The sequence below is a fragment of the Crotalus tigris genome, unplaced genomic scaffold (genome assembly GCF_016545835.1).
Source record: "Crotalus tigris isolate CLP2741 ecotype Arizona unplaced genomic scaffold, ASM1654583v1 scf7180000017692.518282, whole genome shotgun sequence".
Lineage (NCBI taxonomy): Eukaryota > Metazoa > Chordata > Lepidosauria > Squamata > Viperidae > Crotalus > Crotalus tigris.
The window spans coordinates 464,477-479,419 of NW_024096571.1; the positions used below are offsets into that span (position 1 = coordinate 464,477).

At 36.1% G+C, this 14,943-nt stretch overlaps 1 protein-coding gene across 2 annotated transcripts in view; it reads left to right on the forward strand.

Annotated features, from left to right (window-relative positions):
• The first annotated feature begins 1,475 nt into the window (after positions 1 to 1,475).
• The window catches only part of LOC120305850 (kelch domain-containing protein 8A), a 33,050-nt gene continuing 19,582 nt past the window's right edge, over positions 1,476 to 14,943 (forward strand). Inside the window, exons 1-2 of one of the 2 annotated variants that reach the window (XM_039338156.1) lie at positions 1,476 to 1,816; positions 7,910 to 8,051. The gene's annotated coding sequence lies outside the window, so the exon portion shown is untranslated. The remainder of the gene's footprint in view (positions 1,817 to 7,909; positions 8,052 to 14,943) is intronic. The other variant, XM_039338157.1, reaches the window with a different exon arrangement.

A 14,943-nucleotide genomic window follows, 5' to 3' on the forward strand; every position in this document is an offset into this window, starting at 1 on the left:
TAATTTTTTTTTCCAAATATCAGTGGGAATCTCTCTCATTATAGTATGCTAAGTGTTCAAATTCTACTGATTATAATCTGCTTTTAGATTTTTAATACTGACACAAACAACATTTACTCAAGTTACAGTATTATTTATTAGTCTTGATGAAATTGGGAGATTTATTTTTACATAGATATATATAAGATTATACTGTTGAAACTGTACAATATAGGTGATCCTCATTTAACCACTGATCTCTTAATGGCTGCTCACTTCCATGACTGTTCAAAGTTATGATAGACTCTCAAAAGGTACTTATGATCCAATTTCAAAGTTTCCATGGCCATACACATTTGGGCACATGATTGTATTTTGGGCTCTTGGCAACTGGCATGCATTTCTGACTATCTGTAGCAGCCTGCAACCACCTGAGTGTGATTGTTGATGTTTTTTGCTGGTTTCTGGTGTTTACTTCCAGTTTGTGGTAAGAAATGCTCATTGGATAAAATGGGTTTGCTTAACAACCATGGTGTTTCACTTAACAGTCATGGTGTTTGCTCAATGATTGCCCAAAAAATATCATAAAACATCAGGAGACTCTCTGGCATCATTGCCCAGTTTTAACTGAGTGGGTGGGCATGCTACCATTCAAACCCTTAGACTGGATTGCACAGCCTCTCACTGTTACTTTCCAATATATGCATGAGGCCTGTGTGCATGGCGCAGAAACTTTCTTGGGAATACAGAGGCTGACAGCTCTGCTGCATGCCAATCTTCTATTTACAATTCTTTTTTTCTTTCAGTTTGAAACTGTATTTTGAAAAGAGGGTAAGGTGGGACTAGGAGACTGGCAGATGCCAAATATATAAGCCTGAGTACTGTTATGCACACAAGCTAGTTTATACTATTATGATCACTAACTTTTAACCATACAGAGTATATGTTAGTAGTCAACTATGCTGTTAACCCAGTATGATCTGTGGAGAAAGAATATACAATGTACAGCATGCAATTTATATTTAATTTACAAATCCAATAAATTCTTTTGCTCCTATTCCCATGGAAACAAATGCTTGTCTTTTAAAAAAAAGCCCAACCCTTTCATTTTTGGCAAACCACAGATATTTAGTATGGCTATAATTTACCTCTATTTTCACCAATCTATGAGTTCCGCGCTGCGGAAGAGCTAGCTTTGGAAACTGCAGAGAGTCTTTTGTTCAGCTAGTGCATCACATCCCTGTCTCAGTGTCACAGTGAAGCATGAGCTTTCTGTGAGAGCTACACAGCAGCTGGAAACAATGAAATCTGCCTTCTTAGCTACATGCAACTATCCTGATTGTATTTCAGCTTAATAAGCTGCCGTCCAAACATTTCCCTGCCACACACAGTGCACTCTTTCGCTCTCCCTTTTTTCTTTTAATAATCTGACTCTTAAATCTTTGGGTTGGAGGTGTTTCCATGGCACTAACTGTTATCCATCCCTACACAAAGCTTCCCCCTTTCCACACCCAGCTATCAGTGAAGGCAAAGGAGGCTCACTTCTCTGCATGTGCATGTTATCTGTTGAAAAGGACCAGCTCCTCAAAGTCATTTTCTCTTTTCCCCCTTCCTTTGTGTCAAGTGTCTAATATAACACCGGCATGGCTCTTAAATGACAGCTCTTGTTTGTCAGCGCAGAGCCAGGCATCGAGAAAACATCAGTCGTGCACTACACACTTGGATTTTGTATCGTGACTGAGATGATTGTCTTCCCATGTGATTCAGCTTTTTATTTGCTACTGTCCTCCTTTCTCCCTCTTTTATATTTTGAGCTGGCATTTCTCTTCATGGTAAGGTAAGCTGATTTAAATAAATTGTTAAGGACCTATTGCCTCAATTTCAATGGCAGTAACATTTAATGATATGCTTTATCTGAAATGAGATAGTTGCTTGTAAAGGCAAGGACTAGAATAATCTTTAGCATCGATTCAAACATAAGATTTTTTTTTTTTTGCAAACAAGGCTCTCCGAGTTTCCCCCACTTGTGTGGCCTAAATTTCAAGATGCTGCAGAATTGGACATTGGCGTCTGACTTCTTTAGAATAGAATGTGATTAAACAGATTTCTAATTTTACAAACCTGGCACAATATATAAAATGGAATTTGAGGAAGCCATTAAGGTGCCTTTACCAATAATTTTTTTATTTTCTTTTTCTATGTTTGTGTCCATTATGGGTAAAGTAGAAATTAGGTTAGACCACTTAGAAATAATTGTTGAAATTTCTTATAGATGAATGCCTAACCATTTTGTTCTGACAATGAGCAAACTCATCACAGGAATTTATGGAGAAGATGCTCAAGCACATGCCTGTTCAGCTTTTAGATAGGGAACGATGGTGTGTACTTTTATATATGCACATAGGATAGATCAAATTTATATTGTACATGATAAATATAATGGAAATACAAATACACAGAAATATAGCTCCTGATAAATTTTGAACTGTAAAATGGAGGGATCTATTAAAGCTAATGTGTTCCCTCGTCCCCTCTTTTTTTTCTGTCAGGGCTCAGTGAGGAATAAAGGTTAAAGTCCTAGATTCTATCAATTGTTAGATCCTAGAGTGGACTCATATAAGGGAAGCTCACTTTTATATCCTAATAAGAATTTAGTGAAACAATTGTTCAACTACTTAATATGCTAAGTCAGTGATGGCGAGCCTTTTAGAGACTGAGTGCCCAAACTGAAACCCAAAACCCACTTATGCATCGTCGGGTGCCGGGTGGGTATGGCCCATTGGTTGGGCGTGGCCCATTGGCTGCGGTGGTAACGGCAGACTGGGTGGGACTAAAAAGTTCAATCAATCAATTCCAACTTTGCAAGATCTTTTTTTTCCCCCCCAGGAAAAGTTGAAATTGACTGATTGAACCTTTTTTTTTTTTTTTTTTGCACATGGCGGCGGAGGCCTAAAATGAAAAGGTTTTATAAAACCCAGCTGAAAGCCTAGGACTGGGGCGATGGCGCATGTGCCCACAGAGAGGGCTCTGAGTGCCGGCTCTGGCACGCGTGCCATAGGTTTGCCACAACTGTGCTAAGTGCTTGTATGACTAATATACTATTTTAAATTACACACGTGTGGAGACTTCAGCAATTTGACACTATCCCTGCTGAAAGTGTTTCTATTTGTTGTCCTGTGTTACCTAGCTTACTGGAAACTCTGGTGAGTGGTAATGAATTGTTTCTCAGTCATGTGGGTTTCACTGGTGATATCAATACAATTTTAAGGAAAGGAGAACCTGAAAGAGAGACCATATAGTTTTCTGCAGTTTTTAATGCAAAATTATTGCCTGTCTTACAGTGTTAAATATGCATATCTGGGTACTGGATTCAGACTAAAAAAGGGTTCTGAGTCTCTGAAAAGCTAAACATGGACCTAAAGCAAAGGATGCTCAAAACAGTATTTTTAATAGCTCTTGCTACAGCTTGCAGGAGCTGTCCAGCAGTTCTGTGGTTGCTCCGAAATTGTTCAGAAAAAACAATGTGAAAGTGAAATAGAAACTATCACTAGCTTAAGATTTTAGTCTTCACTGTCATTTTTATGACTCTTATATAATAGCTACTGATGTTTAATCCAATTTACTGTTATTTTGACTGGGGTAGGAAAGATCTAATGTGAACGTAGCCTTTGTGTTTGCAAAGTCTTGCCACTTCAATTACGGTGTCAGTGTGACAGACTAAAGTACTCTGGAGTTATCTACATAGGCAATACAATGATTTGCATCAATATACCTGAATAAGCCTCTGTAGAACAACAGCCTAAGAACATATACATTTTATTGTTTTCTATTTCATAATTTTATATTTGCAAATGGAGTTTTAATTACTAATTTAGCATTTTAACTTAGATTAATTCTCAAACATTTTATATATTCGAGGAGCACGAAGCTGAAAACACCAGCCTGAAGATGACGAATGGGACTTTGTTGAAACGTCGCCAAGACACTTCCAATTTTACGCGGGAGAAAACCCGAATAACCAAAGACCTACATACAAACATCCACGAAAACCTTAGAAAACATATATATATATGTGTGTGTGTGTGTATGTGTGTGTGTGTGTGTGTGTGTGTGTGTGTGTGTGTGTGTTTTCTGAGGTTTTCGCGGGTGTTTGTATGTAGGTCTTTGGTTATTCGGGTTTTCTCCCGCATAAAATTGGAAGTGTCTTGGCAATGTTTCGACGAAGTCCCATTCATCATCTTCAGGCTGGTGTTTTTAGCTTCATGCTTCGAGGAGCAATGTGTGATCGTAGCTGTTTCTTCCTTTTAATTGCCAGTGGGGGTATGAACTGATTGGATGATAGCTTAGCTGGGTTCTGATTGGATGGAGATGTGTTCTGATTGGTTAGGAGCTTGGCTGTGCTCTGATTGGATGGGGGGTTGGTTGTGCTCTGATTGGTTGGGGGAGTGTTCTGTTTGAGTGGGGGCTTTGTTGTGCTCAGGTTAATCTGAGTTGCAGGGGGATGTGAGATGGTGAGCATTGCTATTGTTTGGGGAATGGAAAGATTTATACTCCTTGCAGTATAAGAATGGAATCTTTCCATTTCCCACCATCCAGTCAGAGCTGAAGAAGCTTCTTGGATGAGAAGTGAAATGCCTTCAAAGAAAAACAAGAAAGTCCAGTTGTCTTGTGAAAAAGCATCTTTGGGACAACTATGACCTGGATGACTGAGAATCTCCATAGACATTTTTCATTTGGTAAACTCTTGATTTTACAGACCTTACAGAATCTGGATGTAATGGATAACATCTGAATTTCAGGCAATAGTAGATTTTACGCCAAACAAGAGACCAAGTCTGTGGTTTGGTGAGACAATCAGGACAACATTTGCTGCTTCTCCTAAAATATGGGCATGCTTCTGCATATGCTTCATTTAAAGTGAAGACTTAGATAAAGCTGGATATTTTCTTCAAGTTAATAGATTATCTAATATCATCATCATCATCAATTGAACCCAGTACTTCCAAAACAGATAGCTAAAAGTAAGGTTTTTTTTTCATGTATGGACATGTTTTGCAGCTTAAAAAACCCAATTTGCAATTGAATGGACATTTGGAATTAATGGACATTCTGTCCCCTGTTATTCAATTGAACATTCACTATATTTATAGTACGAGAGCCACTGATTCCTCCGATTAATGGAAGACAAAGAAAAGTGTCTTGTGTTTTTCAACTAATTCCCATTCAATTTGATTTTTTTCAAAATAGCTTTAAAAGTATTGCAGAGGACAAGTAAATGAAATTCTTATGATTAGAATATCATATATGGTATTTGCATTATATACCTACAGTGAGACAAATGTGTATTTCATTGTCCTATTCTTCTTTATACATTCATCTCTCCAGTGGTATGTAGCCTCCCAAGTTTCCCACATTTAACCTAAACCCTTTTAGAAAACTCCAGAATGGAACTTGCCTCACTGCTTTTTGAGTAGCAGTACCAGCTTGTTAAAAGCTTGAAAAAATGTTCTATTTTTTCTACCCACATATTTGGAGAAGAACTTCAAAATGCTATTTGTGCCCAGAATAAGAATTCGCAGCAATCCCAGACACTGTGGGTAATTGTAGCTCTGGGAATTGTAATTTAGCAACACCTGGAGGGCCACAAATGTCCAGATCTCATTTAAATGCATAATTCTGTGCATGTTTTAAGCTTACTTAGAAATAGTTTCTACTAATAGCAATGAGTGGATTGCATATACAAAATGCAGAATGTGGATATAAGTAATCCTCACTTAATGTCCCTAAGCGGGGCTGACAAACCCATTGCTAAGCGATCCACTTGTAAAGTAGAAAATTACATGACTATACTGATTTACAGCAACAGTTCCAGCAGATCTAGTTACAGTCATACAATGAATCACCACAGGTTTTTAGGTGCAATATAACACATATGTGACTTTCAACCTCCTGTTGGCTTTCCCACTGACTTTTTCTGGTCAGAAGCCCCCTGGGAATGTCACAAATGTGATTGCATGACCACTGGGTGCTGTGATTGTTATATATGCCAAACACCAAACATCACAAACACATGACTGCAGGGACACTGTGACAGCCACATCTTTGAGGATGTATAAGTCTCTTTTTTCAGCACTATCATAATTTTGAACAGATGCTAAATGAATGCTCATTAAGTGAGAACTGCCTATATAGGATGAAATCTAAAAATTCCAGTTGCCAACTGGCTAAAAAAAACATTTGCACTAGAAGACTGATGCCTGGCAAGGAAGACTAACTACCAGATGTCCCATCCATTACCACTACTGATCTCTTATATTTTATATTCAAGTCTGATTTTTAAAAAACTTTACATGAAAATGGCCCTAGGATGAATATATAGGATAGCACAAAAGATCATTCTATCTTTTATCAATACCTATGTGCAGGTCACTAGGTGAGACTGCCTACTGTCTTCAGGAATATATTTCGAATACAGCTAGCTCTCGGCTTACAACCACAATTGACCCCAAAATTTCTGTTGCTGAGGCAATTGTTAAGTGAATTTTGCCCCATTTTACGACTTTTCTTGCTACAGTTGTTAAGTGGATCACTGCAGTTGTTAAATTAATATCATGGTTGTTAAGTGAATCAAGCTTCTCCATTGGCTTTGCTTGATAGAAGGTCGCAAAAAATGATCACATGATCCTGGGACAATGCAACTGTCATAAACATGAGTCAGTTTCCAAACGTCTGATGTTTGATCACGTGACCATGGGGATGCTGCAATGGTTATAAGTTTGAAAAATAGTCATAAGTCACTTTTTTCATTGCCATTGTAACTTTGAACGGTCACTAAAACAACGGTTGTAAGTCAAGGACTACCTGTAGTTTGCTCCCTCTTGGCAATTAAGAATCCAAGTTTGTGATAAGACTTTACTATGGTCTGAGAGCCTTGCTGGGGTGGCTCAGAGGTGTACAAGAGCCATGCCTCTTCTAGTATTGAGGCAATGAAAGAAAACCAGGCAGTCCCCAGGCTGCAACTTTTAGCATACTTTTTCAGGGATCAAAAAATCATGAACAAAGAAAAGAGATATGGAAAGTAGGTCAGGCAATGCAGTAGATCTAGTGAAATTTTGGGAGAAAACTTCCCACTTTGATCCTAGCAAAAAGTGTGAAGGGGGAAAGGAAGAGATGAAGAATTATAGTTCTAAGGGAGCCTCAGGTCAGCTAAGCATTTTTTGTGACCTTGCAAAGTGATTGAAAAGAGCATCTTGGTAACTTCTTGGCAGGCACTGATTATCATTGCCAGATAAAGAACAATGGACTGAAATGGAAGATTATTTGCTTGGAGATATGACCGTGTCTTAGATCTCATGTTGTAGATGCTATGTTCCATTAAAGCATGCTTTGGGTCCTGGAATACCTGTGACATATCAAATAATAGTTTCTGTGTAATTTGAATGTACAGTTGGTAAAATAATTGCAGAATACTTCTAGTATAATACATTTTAATCTTGGGAACTGATTGAATTGTACACAAGTAATTGGTCTAAGCTGCTATTACAGCTATAACTGGATTTCTACATATTTATTCTAAGGCTGAACAGAACTTCTCATGGTTTGAAAGCTCCTTGTGATTTTTGCATCAGCATTTCTTCCATTTTCACCCAACCCTGCCTTGCATTCCAAATGGAGTAACCCCTCCTCCTTGCAATTTGCCACGCAAGAGCCTGCTGGAAAACTTCCTGTGCAAGCATGGGAGCCATAAAAGGCTTATTCTGGCTCTTGTAATTCGGGTGTGTGTGTGTGTGTGTGTGTGTGTGTGTGTGTGTGTGTTCCTTGCTTGCTCCTTCACTCCCTCCCTCTTTTTTAGTTGATTCTAGCCTAGGCATTAAGAAAATACAGGTCATCTCAGTCATTGGGAATATTTTTGCATATGACTGTATTCCAGAACAAAACCAAAGGGTTGGATTTATTCAGCTGGAGAATTCTTTTTGGCACATTTTCCTCTACCAACATATAATCTGCATCACTTTTGGATTTACTTCCCACTTATAAAGGACTGCAGCCTCCAGGGATCACAGAGCACAGATGTGAGTAACAATCTATAAATGCAATTGGAGGGATTAAAGGGGACAAATGAGAGAATGACAGGGAGATTTTGGAGTTCAACTTGCTGTCTTTGTCTTTTGCAAAAGCTCTCATTTCACAAAAACATACAGCTGGCTCTTCAATATTATACAGAAAAAGGCTATTTGGAAGCAAAAAACACAAACTCTATGCTGTTATTTTTGCATTTTTCTCCTTCTTTGCCTTTGATCTTTTTTGGTGCACAACTTTCATGAGATCTTAGATTAATTTAATCATAGAAGTTATCAGCAATTCATCTAATATTCCTCAGTAGTTACTGAGAAAAAAAATGTGACTCAATTTGGCAAGCTGTATCCTTGATTTGTTAAAAGTCATTCTGTATTTTAAACATTCAGGAGTATAGCTATGCATGCTATAACTGAGGAAATTGCATTTAAGCATGCGAAGCTAAGTTTACATGCCAAGACAGATATGCATTGGATATGCAGTTGGGATGGAGTATCTTACAGCATTTTTTAAAAAAACATTTGCTATCCAGGGTGAATTTTGTCTAAGGGCAATTTCAGGCAAAGTACAATCTTTGCAGAAAGTGTACTGCAGTGCTTTCAAGAGATGTGAGAGAAAGAGGCAGAAAACACCAGGCTAGGAATGTTATTGGTGGTCATGAAAAAAAAAAAAAAGCCAATGGCATTGCATCTTTAAGATATTCAAATAAATTATAGCAAGAATTAAATAATCTGTTTATATTCAGTATTGAAAGAATGTCAAACAGCAAAATAGGAATAAATGATTGCTAACCATGGAAACAGACCTTGGTTGTGAATGACGCCTGACTAGCAAATCTTATGAGCCTGGCTTCTTGTGAAGTGGCTCCAGATACAGGATAGATTGACCTGAATTGCCATACTGAGTAGTTTTGAGTTCTAGCTGGCAAGAGCTATCTTTATACCTGATATTTAAAAACTATAAATATATTTTATGATCTTTTGCACTCAAATTATGTACTTAAATACATTGTTCTATTGTTACTTCCCCATATGTTTACCAGACAAAGAGGTTACACCAGAGTAAGATATAGTGCACCAGAGTAAGATATAGTGCACCAGAGTAAGATATAGTGCAGATAGATAAATCCTTATGCAAAAGAATAAATGGTCACAAAATTAACATCAGAAGCATATACTTAGAGGCAAGCAGGAGAAAATGTCAACCTTCCCATGACATTCTGTTTCAGCTCTTTAAAAAAAATGGAGAAAAGCTGAGTTGTAACTTGACAAGTGCTTAATTCTGTTATTTGAGGCTTCAACCTAGAGACTTATTTTTAATTCCACTGTAGGTGTTAATTAATTCAGCAATGAAAGGTTCCTTATAAATGCACTGTGAATGATCACTGGGTTTGGTTTTTACACTTCAGAATGATACACTGTTTAAAATTTGATTTTTCCTCTTATTTTCACTGCCATCATTTTGTTTTCCTCTTATAAATTAAAAAGGAAACTCCTTTGATTTCAAGTGATTTCATGGATGTATTGATGTGTTTTCTTCACCACAGCATGGGACCAGTTTTGGAATAATTTTTGTCCTATCCTATAACTCTGTTCCCCATCTAAGTACCAACCCAGCCAAATCATCCCACTAAAGCCAGACAAGCTTGGCTTGTTCAAACCTTTGATCTAACAACAGACAAACACCTTGGACATGTTTTTATTTGAACGCTATGTCATTTGATTTTTTTTATTAAGAACAAATGAATTTGACAACTGAACTGACCTTCTTCCCTAGCCATTTTATTTATTTATTTATTTGTTTGTTTGTTTGGGTTGAAAATCTCAGTTATTGCATTACAGGCAAATGAGTATACTGCAAAGGGGAAAAGCCCAACTAATACTGTATTTCAAAGTTAAGAACACTGACCGTCAAATTCATAATTCATATGTATGTACATATAGTTAACATTTTTTTTTATTGAAAGTTTTTTAAATTTTACAAAACAAATCCCCTCCCCAAACACCCCCACCCTCCCATACCCTCCCCCACCTCCCCAAACCTCCCAAACCCTCCCCCAACCTTCCCAGAGCTGAGTACAGGCTTAATTAAATTTTTTTAGAAAAAGAAAAGGAAAACTTAAAACACATATAAATCCTAAACAAATCTAAATACATTAAATTAAATAGGTTATCTTCTCTAAAAAAATAATAATTGCAATCATTAAACACATTATAATATACTCTAAACATTTTCTAGTATCATACTTATATTATTATCCATCATTCTGTATAAACTCCCTCCAAAACACAAATTTAAACATTACTTTCTTTGAATATCTATACCTACAATATAAAATCTAATCTCTCCCTCTTTCTTTATCCTAGAACACAAAAATAAACATATAAACCTTCATTATACCATTAAAACTAAATACTCTTTGAATACTTAAACTAAATACTTAAACTTAAACTTCTTATCTAAGATTTTCATTCAATCTCCATAATCTTCTCTCCTATAAAAAAAAAACTTAAAAGACATATAAATCCTAAACAAATCTAGGTACATTTAATTAAACAAGTTATCTTCTCTTAATAATAATAATAATAATAATAATAATAATAATAATAATAAAAACCCAATCATTAAACACATTATAATATACTCTGAACTTTTCATATCATACTTATGTTATTATCCATCATTCTTTATAAACTCCCTCCAAAACACAAATTTGAACATTACTTAAAACATTAAAATTCCCTTATACACATTTAAATCTTTACCAATAACAAATTCCATCCACAATAAACACATTCCTTATCAGTCTCTCTTGTCCATAAACCATTAAAATTCCCTTATACACATTTAAATCTTTACCAATAACAAATTCCATCCACAATAAACACATTCCTTATCAGTCTCTCTTGTCCATAAACCTCAAAAGAAGTGCTTTGAAAACTGCCCTTAAAGCTAACTCCAAAAAGTTTGTAAATCTTGCTTCTCCCACAGACTCAGTACTCTTTTGAATACTTAAACTAAGTACTTAAACTTAAACTTCTTATCTAGAATTTTCATTCAATCTCCATCCTTGTTAGTCTCTCTTATCCATAAATCTCGAAAGAAGTGCTTTGAAATCTGCCCTTAAAGGTAGCTCCCAAAAGTTTATAAATCCTGCTTCTCCCACAGACTCAGGAGCCAATACTTGTGAGGCTTCCTTAAACTCCTTTTTCTGTTGCTCTTTTTCTTTACGATTGTATGTTGCACGAGTTGTCCTCTGCTCCTTCATCTCGACTTGTTGAGGCCCCTCGAACTGAGATTTCCCATTTTTCATTAATATAGGCTCTTCAGACTGCAGTTCTACCCTTAAAGGTTGCTCCAAAAAAATTATAAATCCTACTTCTCCCGCAGATTCAGAAACCAATAGTTGTGAGGCTTCCTTAACCTTCTTCTGTTGCTCCTTTTCTTTACAGTTATATGTTGCACAGGTTATCCTCTGCTCCTCCATTTCAACTTGTTGAGGCCCCTCAAACTGAGGTTTCCCAATTTTCATAAGTATAGGCTCTTCAGACTGCAATTCTACCTTCTTTTCTTCCAAAACTTTAAACTTAATAGATGGCGATGAACATACCCCCAGGACCGAAGTATAAAAGTCTTTTGCTTGAGAAACAGTATTAAGTCTATAACATATCCCCAGGTAATTCACCACCATTCCAATCGGAACATCCCATCTGAACAAGATTCGTCTCTTTTTAAGTTCATCTGCTAAAAAAGCAAACTCCTTTCTTCTTCTTAAAAATTTAGATGGGATCTCCTTTAGAATTATAACATCTTGTGAAGCAATTTGAAATCTCTTCTTATAAAAGTCTTGTATAATTTCGTTGCGCAGAGATCTTTTCCCAAAGTAAATTACCACATCTCTTGGCAAATTCTTTTGCACTGCCACCACAGAGTTAAGTCTAAATAATTTTTCAATTTCACTGAGTATTTCCTCTTTTTCTTTATTCAAAATCACAGCAAAGTCCTTTGCAACCATCTCTCTCAGATCTCCTTGCACAGACTCTCCCAAACCTCGGATTCTTAAGGCATATTCCATTTGTCTATATTGAAGCATAAGAATCTCATTTTCCATTTCTTTTTCCATGCTTTCAAATTTTCCCTCCATCAATTCCACTTTTTCTGCTACCTCTTCTACACGAGAGTTCAGCTTTTCAAGAACAGAGGCAACTCCTTTTAGAGCCAAAACTATCTCTTGCCTCAAAATCTTATTATTTTCCTCTAAAATCTCTTTCATTTCTGCCCTAATTTGAGATATAACATTTCCCATCATATCTTGCAAATCCTTCACAATTATTGGCTGTACCAAGGAAGAGGGTGAAGCTATTGATTTAGGTTGTTGCACTGATGATAACACCGAAGAAGAAACCACCTTAGGAGCTGTAGGAATTACTGGACGCTTTGGAGCCATCTTTAAAAAAATCTTTACTCCTTCTTAAAAATTACAAAAATTAAGCAAAAGAAAAAGAGAGATTAAGTCCAAAAAAATTCAAAAAGTCCTTCAAAAGGAGATCATTATAACAAAAAGATACTGAACGCTTTGGAGCCATCTTAGAAAAATCTTTACTCCTTCTTTAAAATTACAAAAATTAAACAAAAGAAAAAGAGAGATTAAGTCCAAAAAAATTCAAAAAATCCTTCAAAAGGAGATCATTATAATAAAAAGAAAGGAGTTAAAAAAAGAAAAGGGAAGAAGAAAAAAATAATTAAATAGAAAAAATCCATTCCATTTTTTTTAAAAGTACAAAAAGCAAAACAAAGAAGTTAAACAAAAATAATAATGCTTCTAAAATCCAAACCCAACATCAAAATCAAATCCACATTCCGTTCCAATCATTAAAAAAAAAAGGAAAAGGATAAAAAAAAACACCAAAAAGCCTGCCGATCGCCATTCTACCTTCCCCCCCCCCAAAAAAAAAACCCGAAAGGCTTGCCGATCGCCATTTTACTTTCCCTTTCAACAAAAGAAAAAAAAATAAAAAGAGGGAATATAAAAGTAAAAGTAAATCTTTAAACTTAAAATCCAAATAAAATCAAAAAAAGCAAAAGCTAAATCCTCTACTCAGCTCTGTCCGCCTCTAAAAAAACCTCACCAGATCACTTTAATCACGGAGGTGGTTGCAGCGGCTTGTTTTGTCCCTAGGGACAAAAGCAGCTGGGAAGCAGAGACAGTCTGAACTCCGTGGGAGCACTCCTCTCACCCCCCCCCCAAAAAAGGCCTTGGGGGTGCATGAGAGTGGCTCTACCATTATTCAGACAACCCTCTTCCCCCCCCTTTGCCTGGGAGGGGGATTTTGAACCTCTGAACAGCTGATGGCCGCTGTTCATAGCGATTCAAACACTTACCCAGGAGGACGGCTACAAAGTAGCCGCCATCGCACACGCAGATCCACCGGAAGACCCATATAGTTAACATTTTTAATATAGGCCTTTGCTCTGTTCTATGTTATTCTCTGACTTTATCTTTGGGATAAATATATTCTAGGTGCTTGGTTAAGAATGTTAATTTATTCCTGGATCTTGCTGGGCCACTGGGAGGATACTTTGCAGGAGATGCATGGTTAGGAGAGAAAGTTACACACACTATTATTTAAAACTAAAGTAATTTGGGTCTAGTTCTAGTTAATATTTGGATGGGGAACACTGGGAAATGGTGTTTCCATCAGTTGGCCACTGGCTATCAGTTAAGGATGTGTTCTAAGTCCTGAAAATACCACAAGGCTTAAAACTGGGATTGTGTTTACTTATTCAGGATCACAACAAGTGAGGAAGTGCTGATAGAGGTTCTTCCCTAGCAAGAAAAAAGTAATAATATTCCCATTATATTTTGGTATAAGAGAGATATTTGGATGGGGAAAGTGGGGAAAATATGTGCTTTTATTATATGAATTACATTTTAGGAATAATTAATTGCAAAGTGATAATATATACAATGTTATTATATATCTATATTTGTGAGCTTTTTTGAGTTTTTTTTTTTCAGGAGAAAGAGGTGGAATATAAATTCAGAAATCAAATAAGCCAAGCCAAATAGTGGATTATGATAGCAACAAAGCCCAATTAATTTATCTATGAATTTTATTTAAATGTTTAATTATACATATTATCATACTAAAATTGTCAAAGTCCCACAGACCAGTCTAAATGAATTTTCTTATCTGAGGAAGTTAATATTTAGTAATGCCATCTATTCTACTTGTAAGAAGGATCTCTTCTGCATGTGAGGAAAAAGGATATCTATTAAAGCAAATGTCCAGTCAAGCTGACATAATTGATATTAGCACAATTTACATAATTTGCATAATTTTGTATTTCACATTATTTATCTGATTGGCAGAAAGGACTTAAATGGTATCAGTTGTTTGAACTGCTTTGAAAACAACAGACTTGGTGTGTTATTTGGGAGTGAAATTTCCACTCACATTTTATCCATTCATTTGAAGTTTGCTAAATAGGAGTTTGAGCTTTTATTATATAGTAATTGAATTTTAAAAGCAGGCAAACAAATCTGAACATAATTGTTTTTCTCCCAAAATCTTATACATAGTCTATAAACAGAATACTACTGCTTAAGGCCAGATTTCTGCCCAAGTTGTTAGATCCATTTAAAATAAACTGTTCACCATAAAACAAGGTCAGATGAGTATTTGGAGCCAGTAGGCACAATAGTTGGCATAATAGCACATATTGGGATTATATTATGGAAATTCTTGTAAAATGGTTACCTTGGTGGGCATTGCCAATAGGGAAAACATCCTTTAATCAGAAAATAACTGGAAATTGAAATGAATTTTTCTATTCATCCTGCAATTAGTTTTATGGTGATATACTATTTTCTTTGCAAAACAAGAA